This window comes from Pseudophryne corroboree, chromosome 4 (genome assembly GCF_028390025.1).
Source record: "Pseudophryne corroboree isolate aPseCor3 chromosome 4, aPseCor3.hap2, whole genome shotgun sequence".
NCBI classification, from domain to species: Eukaryota; Metazoa; Chordata; class Amphibia; order Anura; family Myobatrachidae; genus Pseudophryne; species Pseudophryne corroboree.
Window position 1 is genome coordinate 23,400,951 of NC_086447.1, and position 20,689 is coordinate 23,421,639.

Here is a 20,689-nt window from a genome sequence, read left to right on the forward strand (position 1 = left end):
CAGCACACAGGTAAGAAGTTAAGAAAATCTTTATTTAAGGGTGAAGATGTTTCTCACAAAATCGTTGCCCCAATGCATCATTGAAATTCAAGCTGGAAAGATGATTTTGAAATATCAATTGTACATTTTGCATTGCTCTTCTGGTGACAATGTAGCTTGTTTTTGTCAATTACCATTTCAGTAATAGGGTAAAGAAAATTAAGTGGATTTCTGAAAGAAAACAATGCTGTCAATATACTATTAAAACAAATTAAAATGTTAAAAGTTATTGTACTTTAAGTAAAAATAAAAGAGTCAAAATATCAATCCCAGTTTTGGAAGAATTTAATTAACAAAAAATTAAGTGCACATAGCAGAGGATGGTTTCGATCCATCGACCTCTGGGTTATGGGCCCAGCACGCTTCCGCTGCGCCACTCTGCTGCTCATGTTAGTGTCAGAGATCCTGAAGTACTCACTCATCATGTGAAATTACCAATGTGTTTCTTCGTTGGTCAATGGAAGAAAAATCTTGCAAAACTCTCCAGATTATTGCCTTTTTAACCTTTTTCTAGGAAACTTTCTAGATGAATGCTTTTTAGCCTTTGTCAGTACATGCTTTTGCAAGCTGTCTCTGTGGCGCAATCGGTAAGCGCATTCGGCAGTTAACCTAAAGGTTGGTGGTTCAATCCCACCCAGGGATGTTATTGACCGTGTGATCAAATTTTGGTGATCTTTAAGTAGACAAGTCAAAATTTCAAACCACCTCTTATAGTGTAGGGTACCTGGCCTTCTCTGATGCAATCAGAGTCAGATTTGATTAAGTCATTTTATAAAAAACAGGAAGCACAATTTAGCATGGGGTTGCAGAGAAAAAAAATTACGCAGGCAGAGAAATCCAATTGAGTGATTAATCAGCTCTCCATTTTATGGCTTTATTTTTATGCTAACACATTTGCTCTCTGAAAAGTGTCCACAAAGCCAAGTCTCTGATTAACACCTTTGTAGGAATGGTTTTTCACCTATTACTGATTAAAACTTGCTTCATTGGAAAGGCAGCAAGATGCATCCTCATTACAATGTCCACTGAAATAATACAGGTTGACACCAGGAAACATAAACCTCACTGCATCCTTGCTGCTTTCTCAAGTGGGAATCTGTTTAATGTGAAAACCAGGTGATATATAATCAGCACACAGGTAAGAAGTTAAGAAAATCTTTACTTAAGGGTGAAGATGTTTCTCACAAAATCATTGCCCCAATGCATCATTTAAATTCAAGCTGGAAAGATGATTTTGAAATATCAATTGTACATTTTGCATTGCTCTTCTGGTGACAATGTAGCTTGTTTTTGTCAATTACCATTTCAGTAATAGGGTAAAGAAAATTAAGTGGATTTCTGAAAGAAAACAATGCTGTCAATATACTATTAAAACAAATTAAAATGTTAAAAGTTATTGTACTTTAAGTAAAAATAAAAGAGTCAAAATATCAATCCCAGTTTTGGAAGAATTTAATTAACAAAAAATTAAGTGCACATAGCAGAGGATGGTTTCGATCCATCGACCTCTGGGTTATGGGCCCAGCACGCTTCCGCTGCACCACTCTGCTGCTCATGTTAGTGTCAGAGATCCTGAAGTACTCACTCATCATGTGAAAGTACCAATGTGTTTCTTCATTGGTCAATGGAAGAAAAATCTTGCAAAACTCTCCAGATTATTGCCTTTTTAACCTTTTTCTAGGAAACTTTCTAGATGAATGCTTTTTAGCCTTTGTCAGTACATGCTTTTGCAAGCTGTCTCTGTGGCGCAATCGGTTAGCGCATTCAGCTGTAAACCGAAAGGTTGGTGGTTCAATCCCACCCAGGGACGTAACTGACCATGTGATCAAATTTTGGTGATCTTTAAGTAGACAAGTCAAAATTTCAAACCACCTCTTATAGTGTAGGGTACCTGGCCTTCTCTGATGCAATCAGATTTGATTAAGTCATTTTATAAAAAACAGGAAGCACAATTTAGCATGGGGTTGCAGAAAAAAAAAATTACGCAGGCAGAGAAATCCAATTGAGTGATTAATCAGCTCTCCATTTTATGGCTTTATTTTTATGCTAACACATTTGCTCTCTGAAAAGTGTCCACAAAGCCAAGTCTCTGATTAACACCTTTGTAGGAATGGTTTTTCACCTATTACTGATTAAAACTTGCTTCATTGGAAAGGCAGCAAGATGCATCCTCATTACAATGTCCACTGAAATAATACAGGTTGACACCAGGAAACATAAACCTCACTGCATCCTTGCTGCTTTCTCAAGTGGGAATCTGTTTAATGTGAAAACCAGGTGATATATAATCAGCACACAGGTAAGAAGTTAAGAAAATCTTTACTTAAGGGTGAAGATGTTTCTCACAAAATCATTGCCCCAATGCATCATTTAAATTCAAGCTGGAAAGATGATTTTGAAATATCAATTGTACATTTTGCATTGCTCTTCTGGTGACAATGTAGCTTGTTTTTGTCAATTACCATTTCAGTAATAGGGTAAAGAAAATTAAGTGGATTTCTGAAAGAAAACAATGCTGTCAATATACTATTAAAACAAATTAAAATGTTAAAAGTTATTGTACTTTAAGTAAAAATAAAAGAGTCAAAATATCAATCCCAGTTTTGGAAGAATTTAATTAACAAAAAATTAAGTGCACATAGCAGAGGATGGTTTCGATCCATCGACCTCTGGGTTATGGGCCCAGCACGCTTCCGCTGCGCCACTCTGCTGCTCATGTTAGTGTCAGAGATCCTGATGTACTCACTCATCATGTGAAAGTACCAATGTGTTTCTTCGTTGGTCAATGGAAGAAAAATCTTGCAAAACTCTCCAGATTATTGCCTTTTTAAGCTTTTTCTAGGAAACTTTCTAGATGAATGCTTTTTAGCCTTTGTCAGTACATGCTTTTGCAAGCTGTCGCTGTGGCGCAATCGGTAAGCGCATTCGGCTGTTAACCTAAAGGTTGGTGGTTCAATCCCACCCAGGGATGTTATTGACCGTGTGATCAAATTTTGGTGATCTTTAAGTAGACAAGTCAAAATTTCAAACCACCTCTTATAGTGTAGGGTACCTGGCCTTCTCTGATGCAATCAGAGTCAGATTTGATTAAGTCATTTTATAAAAAACAGGAAGCACAATTTAGCATGGGGTTGCAGAGAAAAAAAATTACGCAGGCAGAGAAATCCAATTGAGTGATTAATCAGCTCTCCATTTTATGGCTTTATTTTTATGCTAACACATTTGCTCTCTGAAAAGTGTCCACAAAGCCAAGTCTCTGATTAACACCTTTGTAGGAATGGTTTTTCACCTATTACTGATTAAAACTTGCTTCATTGGAAAGGCAGCAAGATGCATCCTCATTACAATGTCCACTGAAATAATACAGGTTGACACCAGGAAACATAAACCTCACTGCATCCTTGCTGCTTTCTCAAGTGGGAATCTGTTTAATGTGAAAACCAGGTGATATATAATCAGCACACAGGTAAGAAGTTAAGAAAATCTTTATTTAAGGGTGAAGATGTTTCTCACAAAATCATTGCCCCAATGCATCATTTAAATTCAAGCTGGAAAGATGATTTTGAAATATCAATTGTACATTTTGCATTGCTCTTCTGGTGACAATGTAGCTTGTTTTTGTCAATTACCATTTCAGTAATAGGGTAAAGAAAATTAAGTGGATTTCTGAAAGAAAACAATGCTGTCAATATACTATTAAAACAAATTAAAATGTTAAAAGTTATTGTACTTTAAGTAAAAATAAAAGAGTCAAAATATCAATCCCAGTTTTGGAAGAATTTAATTAACAAAAAATTAAGTGCACATAGCAGAGGATGGTTTCGATCCATCGACCTCTGGGTTATGGGCCCAGCACGCTTCCGCTGCGCCACTCTGCTGCTCATGTTAGTGTCAGAGATCCTGAAGTACTCACTCATCATGTGAAAGTACCAATGTGTTTCTTCATTGGTCAATGGAAGAAAAATCTTGCAAAACTCTCCAGATTATTGCCTTTTTAACCTTTTTCTAGGAAACTTTCTAGATGAATGCTTTTTAGCCTTTGTCAGTACATGCTTTTGCAAGCTGTCTCTGTGGCGCAATCGGTTAGCGCATTCAGCTGTTAACCGAAAGGTTGGTGGTTCAATCCCACCCAGGGACGTAACTGACCATGTGATCAAATTTTGGTGATCTTTAAGTAGATAAGTCAAAATTTCAAACCACCTCTTATAGTGTAGGGTACCTGGCCTTCTCTGATGCAATCAGAGTCAGATTTGATTAAGTCATTTTATAAAAAACAGGAAGCACAATTTAGCATGGGGTTGCAGAAAAAAAAAATTACGCAGGCAGAGAAATCCAATTGAGTGATTAATCAGCTCTCCATTTTATGGCTTTATTTTTATGCTAACACATTTGCTCTCTGAAAAGTGTCCACAAAGCCAAGTCTCTGATTAACACCTTTGTAGGAATGGTTTTTCACCTATTACTGATTAAAACTTGCTTCATTGGAAAGGCAGCAAGATGCATCCTCATTACAATGTCCACTGAAATAATACAGGTTGACACCAGGAAACATAAACCTCACTGCATCCTTGCTGCTTTCTCAAGTGGGAATCTGTTTAATGTGAAAACCAGGTGATATATAATCAGCACACAGGTAAGAAGTTAAGAAAATCTTTATTTAAGGGTGAAGATGTTTCTCACAAAATCATTGCCCCAATGCATCATTTAAATTCAAGCTGGAAAGATGATTTTGAAATATCAATTGTACATTTTGCATTGCTCTTCTGGTGACAATGTAGCTTGTTTTTGTCAATTACCATTTCAGTAATAGGGTAAAGAAAATTAAGTGGATTTCTGAAAGAAAACAATGCTGTCAATATACTATTAAAACAAATTAAAATGTTAAAAGTTATTGTACTTTAAGTAAAAATAAAAGAGTCAAAATATCAATCCCAGTTTTGGAAGAATTTAATTAACAAAAAATTAAGTGCACATATCAGAGGATGGTTTCGATCCATCGACCTCTGGGTTATGGGCCCAGCACGCTTCCGCTGCGCCACTCTGCTGCTCATGTTAGTGTCAGAGATCCTGATGTACTCACTCATCATGTGAAAGTACCAATGTGTTTCTTCGTTGGTCAATGGAAGAAAAATCTTGCAAAACTCTCCAGATTATTGCCTTTTTAAGCTTTTTCTAGGAAACTTTCTAGATGAATGCTTTTTAGCCTTTGTCAGTACATGCTTTTGCAAGATGTCGCTGTGGCGCAATCGGTAAGCGCATTCGGCTGTTAACCTAAAGGTTGGTGGTTCAATCCCACCCAGGGATGTTATTGACCGTGTGATCAAATTTTGGTGATCTTTAAGTAGACAAGTCAAAATTTCAAACCACCTCTTATAGTGTAGGGTACCTGGCCTTCTCTGATGCAATCAGAGTCAGATTTGATTAAGTCATTTTATAAAAAACAGGAAGCACAATTTAGCATGGGGTTGCAGAGAAAAAAAATTATGCAGGCAGAGAAATCCAATTGAGTGATTAATCAGCTCTCCATTTTATGGCTTTATTTTTATGCTAACACATTTGCTCTCTGAAAAGTGTCCACAAAGCCAAGTCTCTGATTAACACCTTTGTAGGAATGGTTTTTCACCTATTACTGATTAAAACTTGCTTCATTGGAAAGGCAGCAAGATGCATTCTCATTACAATGTCCACTGAAATAATACAGGTTGACACCAGGAAACATAAACCTCACTGCATCCTTGCTGCTTTCTCAAGTGGGAATCTGTTTAATGTGAAAACCAGGTGATATCTAATCAGCACACAGGTAAGAAGTTAAGAAAATCTTTATTTAAGGGTGAAGATGTTTCTCACAAAATTGTTGCCCCAATGCATCATTGAAATTCAAGCTGGAAAGATGATTTTGAAATATCAATTGTACATTTTGCATTGCTCTTCTGGTGACAATGTAGCTTGTTTTTGTCAATTACCATTTCAGTAATAGGGTAAAGAAAATTAAGTGGATTTCTGAAAGAAAACAATGCTGTCAATATACTATTAAAACAAATTAAAATGTTAAAAGTTATTGTACTTTAAGTAAAAATAAAAGAGTCAAAATATCAATCCCAGTTTTGGAAGAATTTAATTAACAAAAAATTAAGTGCACATAGCAGAGGATGGTTTTAATCCATCGACCTCTAGGTTATGGGCCCAGCACGCTTCCGCTGCGCCACTCTGCTGCTCATGTAAGTGTAAGAGATCCTGAAGTACTCACTCATCATGTGAAAGTACCAATGTGTTTCTTTGTTGGTCAGTGGAAGAAAAATCTTGCAAAACTCTCCAGATTATTGCCTTTTTAACCTTTTTCTAGGAAACTTTCTAGATGAATGCTTTTTAGCCTTTGTCAGTACATGCTTTTGCAAGCTGTCTCTGTGGCGCAATCAGTTAGCGCATTCGGCTGTTAACCGAAAGGTTGGTGGTTCAATCCCACCCAGGGACGTAACTGACCGTGTGATCAAAGTTTGGTGATCTTTAAGTAGACAAGTCAAAATTTCAAATCACCTCTTATAGTGTCGGGTACCTGGCCTTCTCTGATGCAATCAGATTTGATTGTCATTTTATAAAAAACAGGAAGCACAATTTAGCATGGGGTTGCAGAGAAAAAAAATTATGCAGGCAGAGAAATCCAATTGAGTGATTAATCAGCTCTCCATTTTATGGCTTTATTTTTATGCTAACACATTTGCTCTCTGAAAAGTGTCCACAAAGCCAAGTCTCTGATTAACACCTTTGTAGGAATGGTTTTTCACCTATTACTGATTAAAACTTGCTTCATTGGAAAGGCAGCAAGATGCATCCTCATTACAATGTCCACTGAAATAATACAGGTTGACACCAGGAAACATAAACCTCACTGCATCCTTGCTGCTTTCTCAAGTGGGAATCTGTTTAATGTGAAAACCAGGTGATATCTAATCAGCACACAGGTAAGAAGTTAAGAAAATCTTTATTTAAGGGTGAAGATGTTTCTCACAAAATCGTTGCCCCAATGCATCATTGAAATTCAAGCTGGAAAGATGATTTTGAAATATCAATTGTACATTTTGCATTGCTCTTCTGGTGACAATGTAGCTTGTTTTTGTCAATTACCATTTCAGTAATAGGGTAAAGAAAATTAAGTGGATTTCTGAAAGAAAACAATGCTGTCAATATACTATTAAAACAAATTAAAATGTTAAAAGTTATTGTACTTTAAGTAAAAATAAAAGAGTCAAAATATCAATCCCAGTTTTGGAAGAATTTAATTAACAAAAAATTAAGTGCACATAGCAGAGGATGGTTTCGATCCATCGACCTCTGGGTTATGGGCCCAGCACGCTTCCGCTGCGCCACTCTGCTGCTCATGTTAGTGTCAGAGATCCTGAAGTACTCACTCATCATGTGAAATTACCAATGTGTTTCTTCGTTGGTCAATGGAAGAAAAATCTTGCAAAACTCTCCAGATTATTGCCTTTTTAACCTTTTTCTAGGAAACTTTCTAGATGAATGCTTTTTAGCCTTTGTCAGTACATGCTTTTGCAAGCTGTCTCTGTGGCGCAATCGGTAAGCGCATTCGGCAGTTAACCTAAAGGTTGGTGGTTCAATCCCACCCAGGGATGTTATTGACCGTGTGATCAAATTTTGGTGATCTTTAAGTAGACAAGTCAAAATTTCAAACCACCTCTTATAGTGTAGGGTACCTGGCCTTCTCTGATGCAATCAGAGTCAGATTTGATTAAGTCATTTTATAAAAAACAGGAAGCACAATTTAGCATGGGGTTGCAGAGAAAAAAAATTACGCAGGCAGAGAAATCCAATTGAGTGATTAATCAGCTCTCCATTTTATGGCTTTATTTTTATGCTAACACATTTGCTCTCTGAAAAGTGTCCACAAAGCCAAGTCTCTGATTAACACCTTTGTAGGAATGGTTTTTCACCTATTACTGATTAAAACTTGCTTCATTGGAAAGGCAGCAAGATGCATCCTCATTACAATGTCCACTGAAATAATACAGGTTGACACCAGGAAACATAAACCTCACTGCATCCTTGCTGCTTTCTCAAGTGGGAATCTGTTTAATGTGAAAACCAGGTGATATATAATCAGCACACAGGTAAGAAGTTAAGAAAATCTTTATTTAAGGGTGAAGATGTTTCTCACAAAATCATTGCCCCAATGCATCATTTAAATTCAAGCTGGAAAGATGATTTTGAAATATCAATTGTACATTTTGCATTGCTCTTCTGGTGACAATGTAGCTTGTTTTTGTCAATTACCATTTCAGTAATAGGGTAAAGAAAATTAAGTGGATTTCTGAAAGAAAACAATGCTGTCAATATACTATTAAAACAAATTAAAATGTTAAAAGTTATTGTACTTTAAGTAAAAATAAAAGAGTCAAAATATCAATCCCAGTTTTGGAAGAATTTAATTAACAAAAAATTAAGTGCACATAGCAGAGGATGGTTTCGATCCATCGACCTCTGGGTTATGGGCCCAGCACGCTTCCGCTGCACCACTCTGCTGCTCATGTTAGTGTCAGAGATCCTGAAGTACTCACTCATCATGTGAAAGTACCAATGTGTTTCTTCATTGGTCAATGGAAGAAAAATCTTGCAAAACTCTCCAGATTATTGCCTTTTTAACCTTTTTCTAGGAAACTTTCTAGATGAATGCTTTTTAGCCTTTGTCAGTACATGCTTTTGCAAGCTGTCTCTGTGGCGCAATCGGTTAGCGCATTCAGCTGTAAACCGAAAGGTTGGTGGTTCAATCCCACCCAGGGACGTAACTGACCATGTGATCAAATTTTGGTGATCTTTAAGTAGACAAGTCAAAATTTCAAACCACCTCTTATAGTGTAGGGTACCTGGCCTTCTCTGATGCAATCAGAGTCAGATTTGATTAAGTCATTTTATAAAAAACAGGAAGCACAATTTAGCATGGGGTTGCAGAAAAAAAAAATTACGCAGGCAGAGAAATCCAATTGAGTGATTAATCAGCTCTCCATTTTATGGCTTTATTTTTATGCTAACACATTTGCTCTCTGAAAAGTGTCCACAAAGCCAAGTCTCTGATTAACACCTTTGTAGGAATGGTTTTTCACCTATTACTGATTAAAACTTGCTTCATTGGAAAGGCAGCAAGATGCATCCTCATTACAATGTCCACTGAAATAATACAGGTTGACACCAGGAAACATAAACCTCACTGCATCCTTGCTGCTTTCTCAAGTGGGAATCTGTTTAATGTGAAAACCAGGTGATATATAATCAGCACACAGGTAAGAAGTTAAGAAAATCTTTATTTAAGGGTGAAGATGTTTCTCACAAAATCATTGCCCCAATGCATCATTTAAATTCAAGCTGGAAAGATGATTTTGAAATATCAATTGTACATTTTGCATTGCTCTTCTGGTGACAATGTAGCTTGTTTTTGTCAATTACCATTTCAGTAATAGGGTAAAGAAAATTAAGTGGATTTCTGAAAGAAAACAATGCTGTCAATATACTATTAAAACAAATTAAAATGTTAAAAGTTATTGTACTTTAAGTAAAAATAAAAGAGTCAAAATATCAATCCCAGTTTTGGAAGAATTTAATTAACAAAAAATTAAGTGCACATAGCAGAGGATGGTTTCGATCCATCGACCTCTGGGTTATGGGCCCAGCACGCTTCCGCTGCGCCACTCTGCTGCTCATGTTAGTGTCAGAGATCCTGAAGTACTCACTCATCATGTGAAAGTACCAATGTGTTTCTTCATTGGTCAATGGAAGAAAAATCTTGCAAAACTCTCCAGATTATTGCCTTTTTAACCTTTTTCTAGGAAACTTTCTAGATGAATGCTTTTTAGCCTTTGTCAGTACATGCTTTTGCAAGCTGTCTCTGTGGCGCAATCGGTTAGCGCATTCAGCTGTTAACCGAAAGGTTGGTGGTTCAATCCCACCCAGGGACGTAACTGACCATGTGATCAAATTTTGGTGATCTTTAAGTAGATAAGTCAAAATTTCAAACCACCTCTTATAGTGTAGGGTACCTGGCCTTCTCTGATGCAATCAGAGTCAGATTTGATTAAGTCATTTTATAAAAAACAGGAAGCACAATTTAGCATGGGGTTGCAGAAAAAAAAAATTACGCAGGCAGAGAAATCCAATTGAGTGATTAATCAGCTCTCCATTTTATGGCTTTATTTTTATGCTAACACATTTGCTCTCTGAAAAGTGTCCACAAAGCCAAGTCTCTGATTAACACCTTTGTAGGAATGGTTTTTCACCTATTACTGATTAAAACTTGCTTCATTGGAAAGGCAGCAAGATGCATCCTCATTACAATGTCCACTGAAATAATACAGGTTGACACCAGGAAACATAAACCTCACTGCATCCTTGCTGCTTTCTCAAGTGGGAATCTGTTTAATGTGAAAACCAGGTGATATATAATCAGCACACAGGTAAGAAGTTAAGAAAATCTTTATTTAAGGGTGAAGATGTTTCTCACAAAATCATTGCCCCAATGCATCATTTAAATTCAAGCTGGAAAGATGATTTTGAAATATCAATTGTACATTTTGCATTGCTCTTCTGGTGACAATGTAGCTTGTTTTTGTCAATTACCATTTCAGTAATAGGGTAAAGAAAATTAAGTGGATTTCTGAAAGAAAACAATGCTGTCAATATACTATTAAAACAAATTAAAATGTTAAAAGTTATTGTACTTTAAGTAAAAATAAAAGAGTCAAAATATCAATCCCAGTTTTGGAAGAATTTAATTAACAAAAAATTAAGTGCACATATCAGAGGATGGTTTCGATCCATCGACCTCTGGGTTATGGGCCCAGCACGCTTCCGCTGCGCCACTCTGCTGCTCATGTTAGTGTCAGAGATCCTGATGTACTCACTCATCATGTGAAAGTACCAATGTGTTTCTTCGTTGGTCAATGGAAGAAAAATCTTGCAAAACTCTCCAGATTATTGCCTTTTTAAGCTTTTTCTAGGAAACTTTCTAGATGAATGCTTTTTAGCCTTTGTCAGTACATGCTTTTGCAAGATGTCGCTGTGGCGCAATCGGTAAGCGCATTCGGCTGTTAACCTAAAGGTTGGTGGTTCAATCCCACCCAGGGATGTTATTGACCGTGTGATCAAATTTTGGTGATCTTTAAGTAGACAAGTCAAAATTTCAAACCACCTCTTATAGTGTAGGGTACCTGGCCTTCTCTGATGCAATCAGAGTCAGATTTGATTAAGTCATTTTATAAAAAACAGGAAGCACAATTTAGCATGGGGTTGCAGAGAAAAAAAATTACGCAGGCAGAGAAATCCAATTGAGTGATTAATCAGCTCTCCATTTTATGGCTTTATTTTTATGCTAACACATTTGCTCTCTGAAAAGTGTCCACAAAGCCAAGTCTCTGATTAACACCTTTGTAGGAATGGTTTTTCACCTATTACTGATTAAAACTTGCTTCATTGGAAAGGCAGCAAGATGCATCCTCATTACAATGTCCACTGAAATAATACAGGTTGACACCAGGAAACATAAACCTCACTGCATCCTTGCTGCTTTCTCAAGTGGGAATCTGTTTAATGTGAAAACCAGGTGATATATAATCAGCGCACAGGTAAGAAGTTAAGAAAATCTTTATTTAAGGGTGAAGATGTTTCTCACAAAATCATTGCCCCAATGCATCATTTAAATTCAAGCTGGAAAGATGATTTTGAAATATCAATTGTACATTTTGCATTGCTCTTCTGGTGACAATGTAGCTTGTTTTTGTCAATTACTATTTCAGTAATAGGGTAAAGAAAATTAAGTGGATTTCTGAAAGAAAACAATGCTGTCAATATACTATTAAAACAAATTAAAATGTTAAAAGTTATTGTACTTTAAGTAAAAATAAAAGAGTCAAAATATCAATCCCAGTTTTGGAAGAATTTAATTAACAAAAAATTAAGTGCACATAGCAGAGGCTGGTTTCGATCCATCGACCTCTGGGTTATGGGCCCAGCACGCTTCCGCTGCGCCACTCTGCTGCTCATGTTAGTGTCAGAGATCCTGAAGTACTCACTCATCATGTGAAAGTACCAATGTGTTTCTTCGTTGGTCAATGGAAGAAAAATCTTGCAAAACTCTCCAGATTATTGCCTTTTTAACCTTTTTCTAGGAAACTTTCTAGATGAATGCTTTTTAGCCTTTGTCAGTACATGCTTTTGCAAGCTGTCTCTGTGGCGCAATCGGTAAGCGCATTCGGCTGTTAACCTAAAGGTTGGTGGTTCAATCCCACCCAGGGATGTTATTGACCGTGTGATCAAATTTTGGTGATCTTTAAGTAGACAAGTCAAAATTTCAAACCACCTCTTATAGTGTAGGGTACCTGGCCTTCTCTGAAGCAGTCAGATTTGATTAAGTCATTTTATAAAAAACAGGAAGCACAATTTAGCATGGGGTTGCAGAGAAAAAAAATTACGCAGGCAGAGAAATCCAATTGAGTGATTAATCAGCTCTCCATTTTATGGCTTTATTTTTATGCTAACACATTTGCTCTCTGAAAAGTGTCCACAAAGCCAAGTCTCTGATTAACACCTTTGTAGGAATGGTTTTTCACCTATTACTGATTAAAACTTGCTTCATTGGAAAGGCAGCAAGATGCATCCTCATTACAATGTCCACTGAAATAATACAGGTTGACACCAGGAAACATAAACCTCACTGCATCCTTGCTGCTTTCTCAAGTGGGAATCTGTTTAATGTGAAAACAAGGTGATATATAATCAGCACACAGGTAAGAAGTTAAGAAAATCTTTATTTAAGGGTGAAGATGTTTCTCACAAAATCATTGCCCCAATGCATCATTTAAATTCAAGCTGGAAAGATGATTTTGAAATATCAATTGTACATTTTGCATTGCTCTTCTGGTGACAATGTAGCTTGTTTTTGTCAATTACCATTTCAGTAATAGGGTAAAGAAAATTAAGTGGATTTCTGAAAGAAAACAATGCTGTCAATATACTATTAAAACAAATTAAAATGTTAAAAGTTATTGTACTTTAAGTAAAAATAAAAGAGTCAAAATATCAATCCCAGTTTTGGAAGAATTTAATTAACAAAAAATTAAGTGCACATAGCAAAGGATGGTTTCGATCCATCGACCTCTGGGTTATGGGCCCAGCACGCTTCCGCTGCGCCACTCTGCTGCTCATGTTAGTGTCAGAGATCCTGAAGTACTCACTCATCATGTGAAAGTACCAATGTGTTTCTTCGTTGGTCAATGGAAGAAAAATCTTGCAAAACTCTCCAGATTATTGCCTTTTTAACCTTTTTCTAGGAAACTTTCTAGATGAATGCTTTTTAGCCTTTGTCAGTACATGCTTTTGCAAGCTGTCTCTGTGGCGCAATCGGTTATCGCATTCGGCTGTTAACCGAAAGGTTGGTGGTTTAATCCCACCCGGGGAAGTAATTGACCTTGTGATCAAATTTTGGTGATCTTTAAGTAGACAAGTCAAAATTTCAAACCACCTCTTATAGTGTAGGGTACCTGGCCTTCTCTGATGCAATCAGAGTCAGATTTGATTAAGTCATTTTATAAAAACAGGAAGCACAATTTAGCATGGGGTTGCAGAGAAAAAAAATTATGCAGGCAGAGAAATCCAATTGAGTGATTAATCAGCTCTCCATTTTATGGCTTTATTTTTATGCTAACACATTTGCTCTTTGAAAAGTGTCCACAAAGCCAAGTCTCTGAATAACACCTTTGTAGGAATGGTTTTTCACCTATTACTGATTAAAACTTGCTTCATTGGAAAGGCAGCAAGATGCATCCTCATTACAATGTCCACTGAAATAATACAGGTTGACACCAGGAAACATAAACCTCACTGCATCCTTGCTGCTTTCTCAAGTGGGAATCTGTTTAATGTGAAAACCAGGTGATATCTAATCAGCACACAGGTAAGAAGTTAAGAAAATCTTTATTTAAGGGTAAAGATGTTTCTCACAAAATTGTTGCCCCAATGCATCATTGAAATTCAAGCTGGAAAGATGGTTTTGAAATATCAATTGTACATTTTGCATTGCTCTTCTGGTGACAATGTAGCTTGTTTTTGTCAATTACCATTTCAGTAATAGGGTAAAGAAAATTAAGTGGATTTCTGAAAGAAAACAATGCTGTCAATATACTATTAAAACAAATTAAAATGTTAAAAGTTATTGTACTTTAAGTAAAAATAAAAGAGTCAAAATATCAATCCCAGTTTTGGAAGAATTTAATTAACAAAAAATTAAGTGCACATAGCAGAGGATGGTTTCGATCCATCGACCTCTGGGTTATGGGCCCAGCACGCTTCCGCTGCGCCACTCTGCTGCTCATGTTAGTGTCAGAGATCCTGATGTACTCACTCATCATGTGAAAGTACCAATGTGTTTCTTCGTTGGTCAATGGAAGAAAAATCTTGCAAAACTCTCCAGATTATTGCCTTTTTAAGCTTTTTCTAGGAAACTTTCTAGATGAATGCTTTTTAGCCTTTGTCAGTACATGCTTTTGCAAGCTGTCTCTGTGGCGCAATCGGTAAGCGCATTCGGCTGTTAACCTAAAGGTTGGTGGTTCAATCCCACCCAGGGATGCTATTGACCGTGTGATCAAATTTTGGTGATCTTTAAGTAGACAAGTCAAAATTTCAAACCACCTCTTATAGTGTAGGGTACCTGGCCTTCTCTGATGCAGTCAGATTTGATGAAGTCATTTTATAAAAAACAGGAAGCACAATTTAGCATGGGGGTGCAGAGAAAAAAAATTATGCAGGCAGAGAAATCCAATTGAGTGATTAATCAGCTCTCCATTTTATGGCTTTATTTTTATGCTAACACATTTGCTCTCTGAAAAGTGTCCACAAAGCCAAGTCTCTGATTAACACCTTTGTAGGAATGGTTTTTCACCTATTACTGATTAAAACTTGCTTCATTGGAAAGGCAGCAAGATGCATCCTCATTACAATGTCCACTGAAATAATACAGGTTGACACCAGGAAACATAAACCTCACTGCATCCTTGCTGCTTTCTGAAGTGGGAATCTGTTTAATGTGAAAACCAGGTGATATCTAATCAGCACACAGGTAAGAAGTTAAGAAAATCTTTATTTAAGGGTGAAGATGTTTCTCACAAAATTGTTGCCCCAATGCATCATTGAAATTCAAGCTGGAAAGATGATTTTGAAATATCAATTGTACATTTTGCATTGCTCTTCTGGTGACAATGTAGCTTGTTTTTGTCAATTACCATTTCAGTAATAGGGTAAAGAAAATTAAGTGGATTTCTGAAAGAAAACAATGCTGTCAATATACTATTAAAACAAATTAAAATGTTAAAAGTTATTGTACTTTAAGTAAAAATAAAAGAGTCAAAATATCAATCCCAGTTTTGGAAGAATTTAATTAACAAAAAAATAAGTGCACATAGCAGAGGATGGTTTCAATCCACCGACCTCTGGTTTATGGGCCCAGCACGCTTCCGCTGCGCCACTCTGTTGCTCATGTAAGTGTCAGAGATCCTGAAGTACTCACTCATTATGTGAAAGTACCAATGTGTTTCTTCGTTGGTCAATGGAAGAAAAATCTTGCAAAACTCTCCAGATTATTGCCTTTTTAACCTTTTTCTAGGAAACTTTCTAGATGAATGCTTTTTAGCCTTTGTCAGTACATGCTTTTGCAAGCTGTCTCTGTGGCGCAATCGGTTATCGCATTCGGCTGTTAACCGAAAGGTTGGTGGTTTAATCCCACCCGGGGAAGTAATTGACCTTGTGATCAAATTTTGGTGATCTTTAAGTAGACAAGTCAAAATTTCAAACCACCTCTTATAGTGTAGGGTACCTGGCCTTCTCTGATGCAATCAGAGTCAGATTTGATTAAGTCATTTTATAAAAACAGGAAGCACAATTTAGCATGGGGTTGCAGAGAAAAAAAATTATGCAGGCAGAGAAATCCAATTGAGTGATTAATCAGCTCTCCATTTTATGGCTTTATTTTTATGCTAACACATTTGCTCTTTGAAAAGTGTCCACAAAGCCAAGTCTCTGAATAACACCTTTGTAGGAATGGTTTTTCACCTATTACTGATTAAAACTTGCTTCATTGGAAAGGCAGCAAGATGCATCCTCATTACAATGTCCACTGAAATAATACAGGTTGACACCAGGAAACATAAACCTCACTGCATCCTTGCTGCTTTCTCAAGTGGGAATCTGTTTAATGTGAAAACCAGGTGATATCTAATCAGCACACAGGTAAGAAGTTAAGAAAATCTTTATTTAAGGGTAAAGATGTTTCTCACAAAATTGTTGCCCCAATGCATCATTGAAATTCAAGCTGGAAAGATGATTTTGAAATATCAATTGTACATTTTGCATTGCTCTTCTGGTGACAATGTAGCTTGTTTTTGTCAATTACCATTTCAGTAATAGGGTAAAGAAAATTAAGTGGATTTCTGAAAGAAAACAATGCTGTCAATATACTATTAAAAAAAAATTAAAATGTTAAAAGTTATTGTACTTTAAGTAAAAATAAAAGAGTCAAAATATCAATCCCAGTTTTGGAAGAATTTAATTAACAAAAAATTAAGTGCACATAGCAGAGGATGGTTTCGATCCATCGACCTCTGGGTTATGGGCCCAGCACGCTTCCGCTGCGCCACTCTGCTGCTCATGTTAGTGTCAGAGATCCTGATGTACTCACTCATCATGTGAAAGTACCAATGTGTTTCTTCGTTGGTCAATGGAAGAAAAATCTTGCAAAACTCTCCAGATTATTGCCTTTTTAAGCTTTTTCTAGGAAACTTTCTAGATGAATGCTTTTTAGCCTTTGTCAGTACATGCTTTTGCAAGCTGTCTCTGTGGCGCAATCGGTAAGCGCATTTGGCTGTTAACCTAAAGGTTGGTGGTTCAATCCCACCCAGGGATGCTATTGACCGTGTGATCAAATTTTGGTGATCTTTAAGTAGACAAGTCAAAATTTCAAACCACCTCTTATAGTGTAGGGTACCTGGCCTTCTCTGATGCAATCAGAGTCTGATTTGATTAAGTCATTTTATAAAAAACAGGAAGCACAATTTAGCATGGGGTTGCAGAGAAAAAAAATTATGCAGGCAGAGAAATCCAATTGAGTGATTAATCAGCTCTCCATTTTATGGCTTTATTTTTATGCTAACACATTTGCTCTTTGAAAAGTGTCCACAAAGCCAAGTCTCTGATTAAAACCTTTGTAGGAATGGTTTTTCACCTATTACTGATTAAAACTTGCTTCATTGGAAAGGAAGCAAGATGCATCCTCATTACAATGTCCACTGAAATAATACAGGTTGACACCAGGAAACATAAACCTCACTGCATCCTTGCTGCTTTCTGAAGTGGGAATCTGTTTAATGTGAAAACCAGGTGATATCTAATCAGCACACAGGTAAGAAGTTAAGAAAATCTTTATTTAAGGGTGAAGATGTTTCTCACAAAATTGTTGCCCCAATGCATCATTGAAATTCAAGCTGGAAAGATGATTTTGAAATATCAATTGTACATTTTGCATTGCTCTTCTGGTGACAATGTAGCTTGTTTTTGTCAATTACCATTTCAGTAATAGGGTAAAGAAAATTAAGTGGATTTCTGAAAGAAAACAATGCTGTCAATATACTATTAAAACAAATTAAAATGTTAAAAGTTATTGTACTTTAAGTAAAAATAAAAGAGTCAAAATATCAATCCCAGTTTTGGAAGAATTTAATTAACAAAAAAATAAGTGCACATAGCAGAGGATGGTTTCAATCCACCGACCTCTGGTTTATGGGCCCAGCACGCTTCCGCTGCGCCACTCTGTTGCTCATGTAAGTGTCAGAGATCCTGAAGTACTCACTCATTATGTGAAAGTACCAATGTGTTTCTTCGTTGGTCAATGGAAGAAAAATCTTGCAAAACTCTCCAGATTATTGCCTTTTTAACCTTTTTCTAGGAAACTTTCTAGATGAATGCTTTTTAGCCTTTGTCAGTACATGCTTTTGCAAGCTGTCTCTGTGGCGCAATCGGTTATCGCATTCGGCTGTTAACCGAAAGGTTGGTGGTTTAATCCCACCCGGGGAAGTAATTGACCTTGTGATCAAATTTTGGTGATCTTTAAGTAGACAAGTCAAAATTTCAAACCACCTCTTATAGTGTAGGGTACCTGGCCTTCTCTGATGCAATCAGAGTCAGATTTGATTAAGTCATTTTATAAAAACAGGAAGCACAATTTAGCATGGGGTTGCAGAGAAAAAAAATTATGCAGGCAGAGAAATCCAATTGAGTGATTAATCAGCTCTCCATTTTATGGCTTTATTTTTATGCTAACACATTTGCTCTTTGAAAAGTGTCCACAAAGCCAAGTCTCTGAATAACACCTTTGTAGGAATGGTTTTTCACCTATTACTGATTAAAACTTGCTTCATTGGAAAGGCAGCAAGATGCATCCTCATTACAATGTCCACTGAAATAATACAGGTTGACACCAGGAAACATAAACCTCACTGCATCCTTGCTGCTTTCTCAAGTGGGAATCTGTTTAATGTGAAAACCAGGTGATATCTAATCAGCACACAGGTAAGAAGTTAAGAAAATCTTTATTTAAGGGTAAAGATGTTTCTCACAAAATTGTTGCCCCAATGCATCATTGAAATTCAAGCTGGAAAGATGATTTTGAAATATCAATTGTACATTTTGCATTGCTCTTCTGGTGACAATGTAGCTTGTTTTTGTCAATTACCATTTCAGTAATAGGGTAAAGAAAATTAAGTGGATTTCTGAAAGAAAACAATGCTGTCAATATACTATTAAAACAAATTAAAATGTTAAAAGTTATTGTACTTTAAGTAAAAATAAAAGAGTCAAAATATCAATCCCAGTTTTGGAAGAATTTAATTAACAAAAAATTAAGTGCACATAGCAGAGGATGGTTTCGATCCATCGACCTCTGGGTTATGGGCCCAGCACGCTTCCGCTGCGCCACTCTGCTGCTCATGTTAGTGTCAGAGATCCTGATGTACTCACTCATCATGTGAAAGTACCAATGTGTTTCTTCGTTGGTCAATGGAAGAAAAATCTTGCAAAACTCTCCAGATTATTGCCTTTTTAAGCTTTTTCTAGGAAACTTTCTAGATGAATGCTTTTTAGCCTTTGTCAGTACATGCTTTTGCAAGCTGTCTCTGTGGCGCAATCGGTAAGCGCATTCGGCTGTTAACCTAAAGGTTGGTGGTTCAATCCCACCCAGGGATGCTATTGACCGTGTGATCAAATTTTGGTGATCTTTAAGTAGACAAGTCAAAATTTCAAACCACCTCTTATAGTGTAGGGTACCTGGCCTTCTCTGATGCAGTCAGATTTGATGAAGTCATTTTATAAAAAACAGGAAGCACAATTTAGCATGGGGGTGCAGAGAAAAAAAATTATGCAGGCAGAGAAATCCAATTGAGTGATTAATCAGCTCTCCATTTTATGGCTTTATTTTTATGCTAACACATTTGCTCTCTGAAAAGTGTCCACAAAGCCAAGTCTCTGATTAACACCTTTGTAGGAATGGTTTTTCACCTATTACTGATTAAAACTTGCTTCATTGGAAAGGCAGCAAGATGCATCCTCATTACAATGTCCACTGAAATAATACAGGTTGACACCAGGAAACATAAACCTCACTGCATCCTTGCTGCTTTCTCAAGTGGGAATCTGTTTAATGTGAAAACCAGGTGATATCTAATCAGCACACAGGTAAGAAGTTAAGAAAATCTTTCTTTAAGGGTGAAGATGTTTCTCACAAAATCGTTGCCCCAATGCATCATTTAAATTCAAGATGGAAAGATGATTTTGAAATATCAATTGTACATTTTGCATTGCTCTTCTGGTGACAATGTAGCTTGTTTTTGTCAATTACCATTTCAGTAATAGGGTAAAGAAAATTAAGTGGATTTCTGAAAGAAAACAATGCTGTCAATATACTATTAAAACAAATTAAAATGTTAAAAGTTATTGTACTTTAAGTAAAAATAAAAGAGTCAAAATATCAATTCCAGTTTTGGAAGAATTTAATTAACAAAAAAATAAGTGCACATAGCAGAGGATGGTTTCAATCCACCGACCTCTGGTTTATGGGCCCAGCACGCTTCCGCAGCGCCACTCTGTTGCTCATGTAAGTGTCAGAGATCCTGAAGTACTCACTCATTATGTGAAAGTACCAATGTGTTTCTTCGTTGGTCAATGGAAGAAAAATCTTGCAAAACTCTCCAGATTATTGCCTTTTTAACCTTTTTCTAGGAAACTTTCTAGATGAATGCTTTTTAGCCTTTGTCAGTACATGCTTTTGCAAGCTGTCTCTGTGGCGCAATCGGTTAGCGCATTCGGCTGTTAACCGAAAGGTTGGTGGTTCAATCCCACCCAGGGAAGTAACTGAACATGTAATCAAATTTTGGTGATCTTTAAGTAGACAAGTCAAAATTTCAAACCACCTCTTATAGTGTAGGGTACCTGGACTTCTCTGATGCAATCAGAGTCAGATTTGATTAAGTCATTTTATAAAAAACAGGAAGCACAATTTAGCATGGGGGTGCAGAGAAAAAAAATTATGCAGGCAGAGAAATCCAATTGA

At 36.6% G+C, this 20,689-nt stretch overlaps 16 non-coding genes across 16 annotated transcripts; 7 read left to right on the forward strand and 9 right to left on the reverse strand.

Moving 5' to 3' along the window:
- Positions 1-350: 350 nt before the first annotated feature.
- On the reverse strand, positions 351-422 carry TRNAM-CAU (transfer RNA methionine (anticodon CAU)). The gene has a single exon. It is a non-coding gene; the product is annotated as a tRNA-Met (tRNA).
- Positions 423-1,775: 1,353 nt separating this feature from the next.
- On the forward strand, positions 1,776-1,849 carry TRNAY-GUA (transfer RNA tyrosine (anticodon GUA)). The gene has a single exon. It is a non-coding gene; the product is annotated as a tRNA-Tyr (tRNA).
- An 829-nt stretch (positions 1,850-2,678) lies between these two features.
- Positions 2,679-2,750, reverse strand: TRNAM-CAU (transfer RNA methionine (anticodon CAU)). The gene has a single exon. It is a non-coding gene; the product is annotated as a tRNA-Met (tRNA).
- A 1,095-nt stretch (positions 2,751-3,845) lies between these two features.
- On the reverse strand, positions 3,846-3,917 carry TRNAM-CAU (transfer RNA methionine (anticodon CAU)). Its single transcript has one exon. It is a non-coding gene; the product is annotated as a tRNA-Met (tRNA).
- Positions 3,918-4,103: 186 nt separating this feature from the next.
- Positions 4,104-4,177, forward strand: TRNAN-GUU (transfer RNA asparagine (anticodon GUU)). Its single transcript has one exon. It is a non-coding gene; the product is annotated as a tRNA-Asn (tRNA).
- A 2,260-nt stretch (positions 4,178-6,437) lies between these two features.
- On the forward strand, positions 6,438-6,511 carry TRNAN-GUU (transfer RNA asparagine (anticodon GUU)). The gene has a single exon. It is a non-coding gene; the product is annotated as a tRNA-Asn (tRNA).
- An 827-nt stretch (positions 6,512-7,338) lies between these two features.
- Positions 7,339-7,410, reverse strand: TRNAM-CAU (transfer RNA methionine (anticodon CAU)). The gene has a single exon. It is a non-coding gene; the product is annotated as a tRNA-Met (tRNA).
- Positions 7,411-8,763: 1,353 nt separating this feature from the next.
- Positions 8,764-8,837, forward strand: TRNAY-GUA (transfer RNA tyrosine (anticodon GUA)). Its single transcript has one exon. It is a non-coding gene; the product is annotated as a tRNA-Tyr (tRNA).
- An 835-nt stretch (positions 8,838-9,672) lies between these two features.
- On the reverse strand, positions 9,673-9,744 carry TRNAM-CAU (transfer RNA methionine (anticodon CAU)). The gene has a single exon. It is a non-coding gene; the product is annotated as a tRNA-Met (tRNA).
- Positions 9,745-9,930: 186 nt separating this feature from the next.
- On the forward strand, positions 9,931-10,004 carry TRNAN-GUU (transfer RNA asparagine (anticodon GUU)). The gene has a single exon. It is a non-coding gene; the product is annotated as a tRNA-Asn (tRNA).
- A 3,163-nt stretch (positions 10,005-13,167) lies between these two features.
- On the reverse strand, positions 13,168-13,239 carry TRNAM-CAU (transfer RNA methionine (anticodon CAU)). Its single transcript has one exon. It is a non-coding gene; the product is annotated as a tRNA-Met (tRNA).
- Positions 13,240-14,333: 1,094 nt separating this feature from the next.
- TRNAM-CAU (transfer RNA methionine (anticodon CAU)) lies at positions 14,334-14,405 on the reverse strand. The gene has a single exon. It is a non-coding gene; the product is annotated as a tRNA-Met (tRNA).
- Positions 14,406-16,661: 2,256 nt separating this feature from the next.
- TRNAM-CAU (transfer RNA methionine (anticodon CAU)) lies at positions 16,662-16,733 on the reverse strand. The gene has a single exon. It is a non-coding gene; the product is annotated as a tRNA-Met (tRNA).
- A 186-nt stretch (positions 16,734-16,919) lies between these two features.
- Positions 16,920-16,993, forward strand: TRNAN-GUU (transfer RNA asparagine (anticodon GUU)). Its single transcript has one exon. It is a non-coding gene; the product is annotated as a tRNA-Asn (tRNA).
- Positions 16,994-18,994: 2,001 nt separating this feature from the next.
- On the reverse strand, positions 18,995-19,066 carry TRNAM-CAU (transfer RNA methionine (anticodon CAU)). Its single transcript has one exon. It is a non-coding gene; the product is annotated as a tRNA-Met (tRNA).
- Positions 19,067-20,413: 1,347 nt separating this feature from the next.
- On the forward strand, positions 20,414-20,487 carry TRNAN-GUU (transfer RNA asparagine (anticodon GUU)). The gene has a single exon. It is a non-coding gene; the product is annotated as a tRNA-Asn (tRNA).
- Positions 20,488-20,689: the final 202 nt, after the last annotated feature.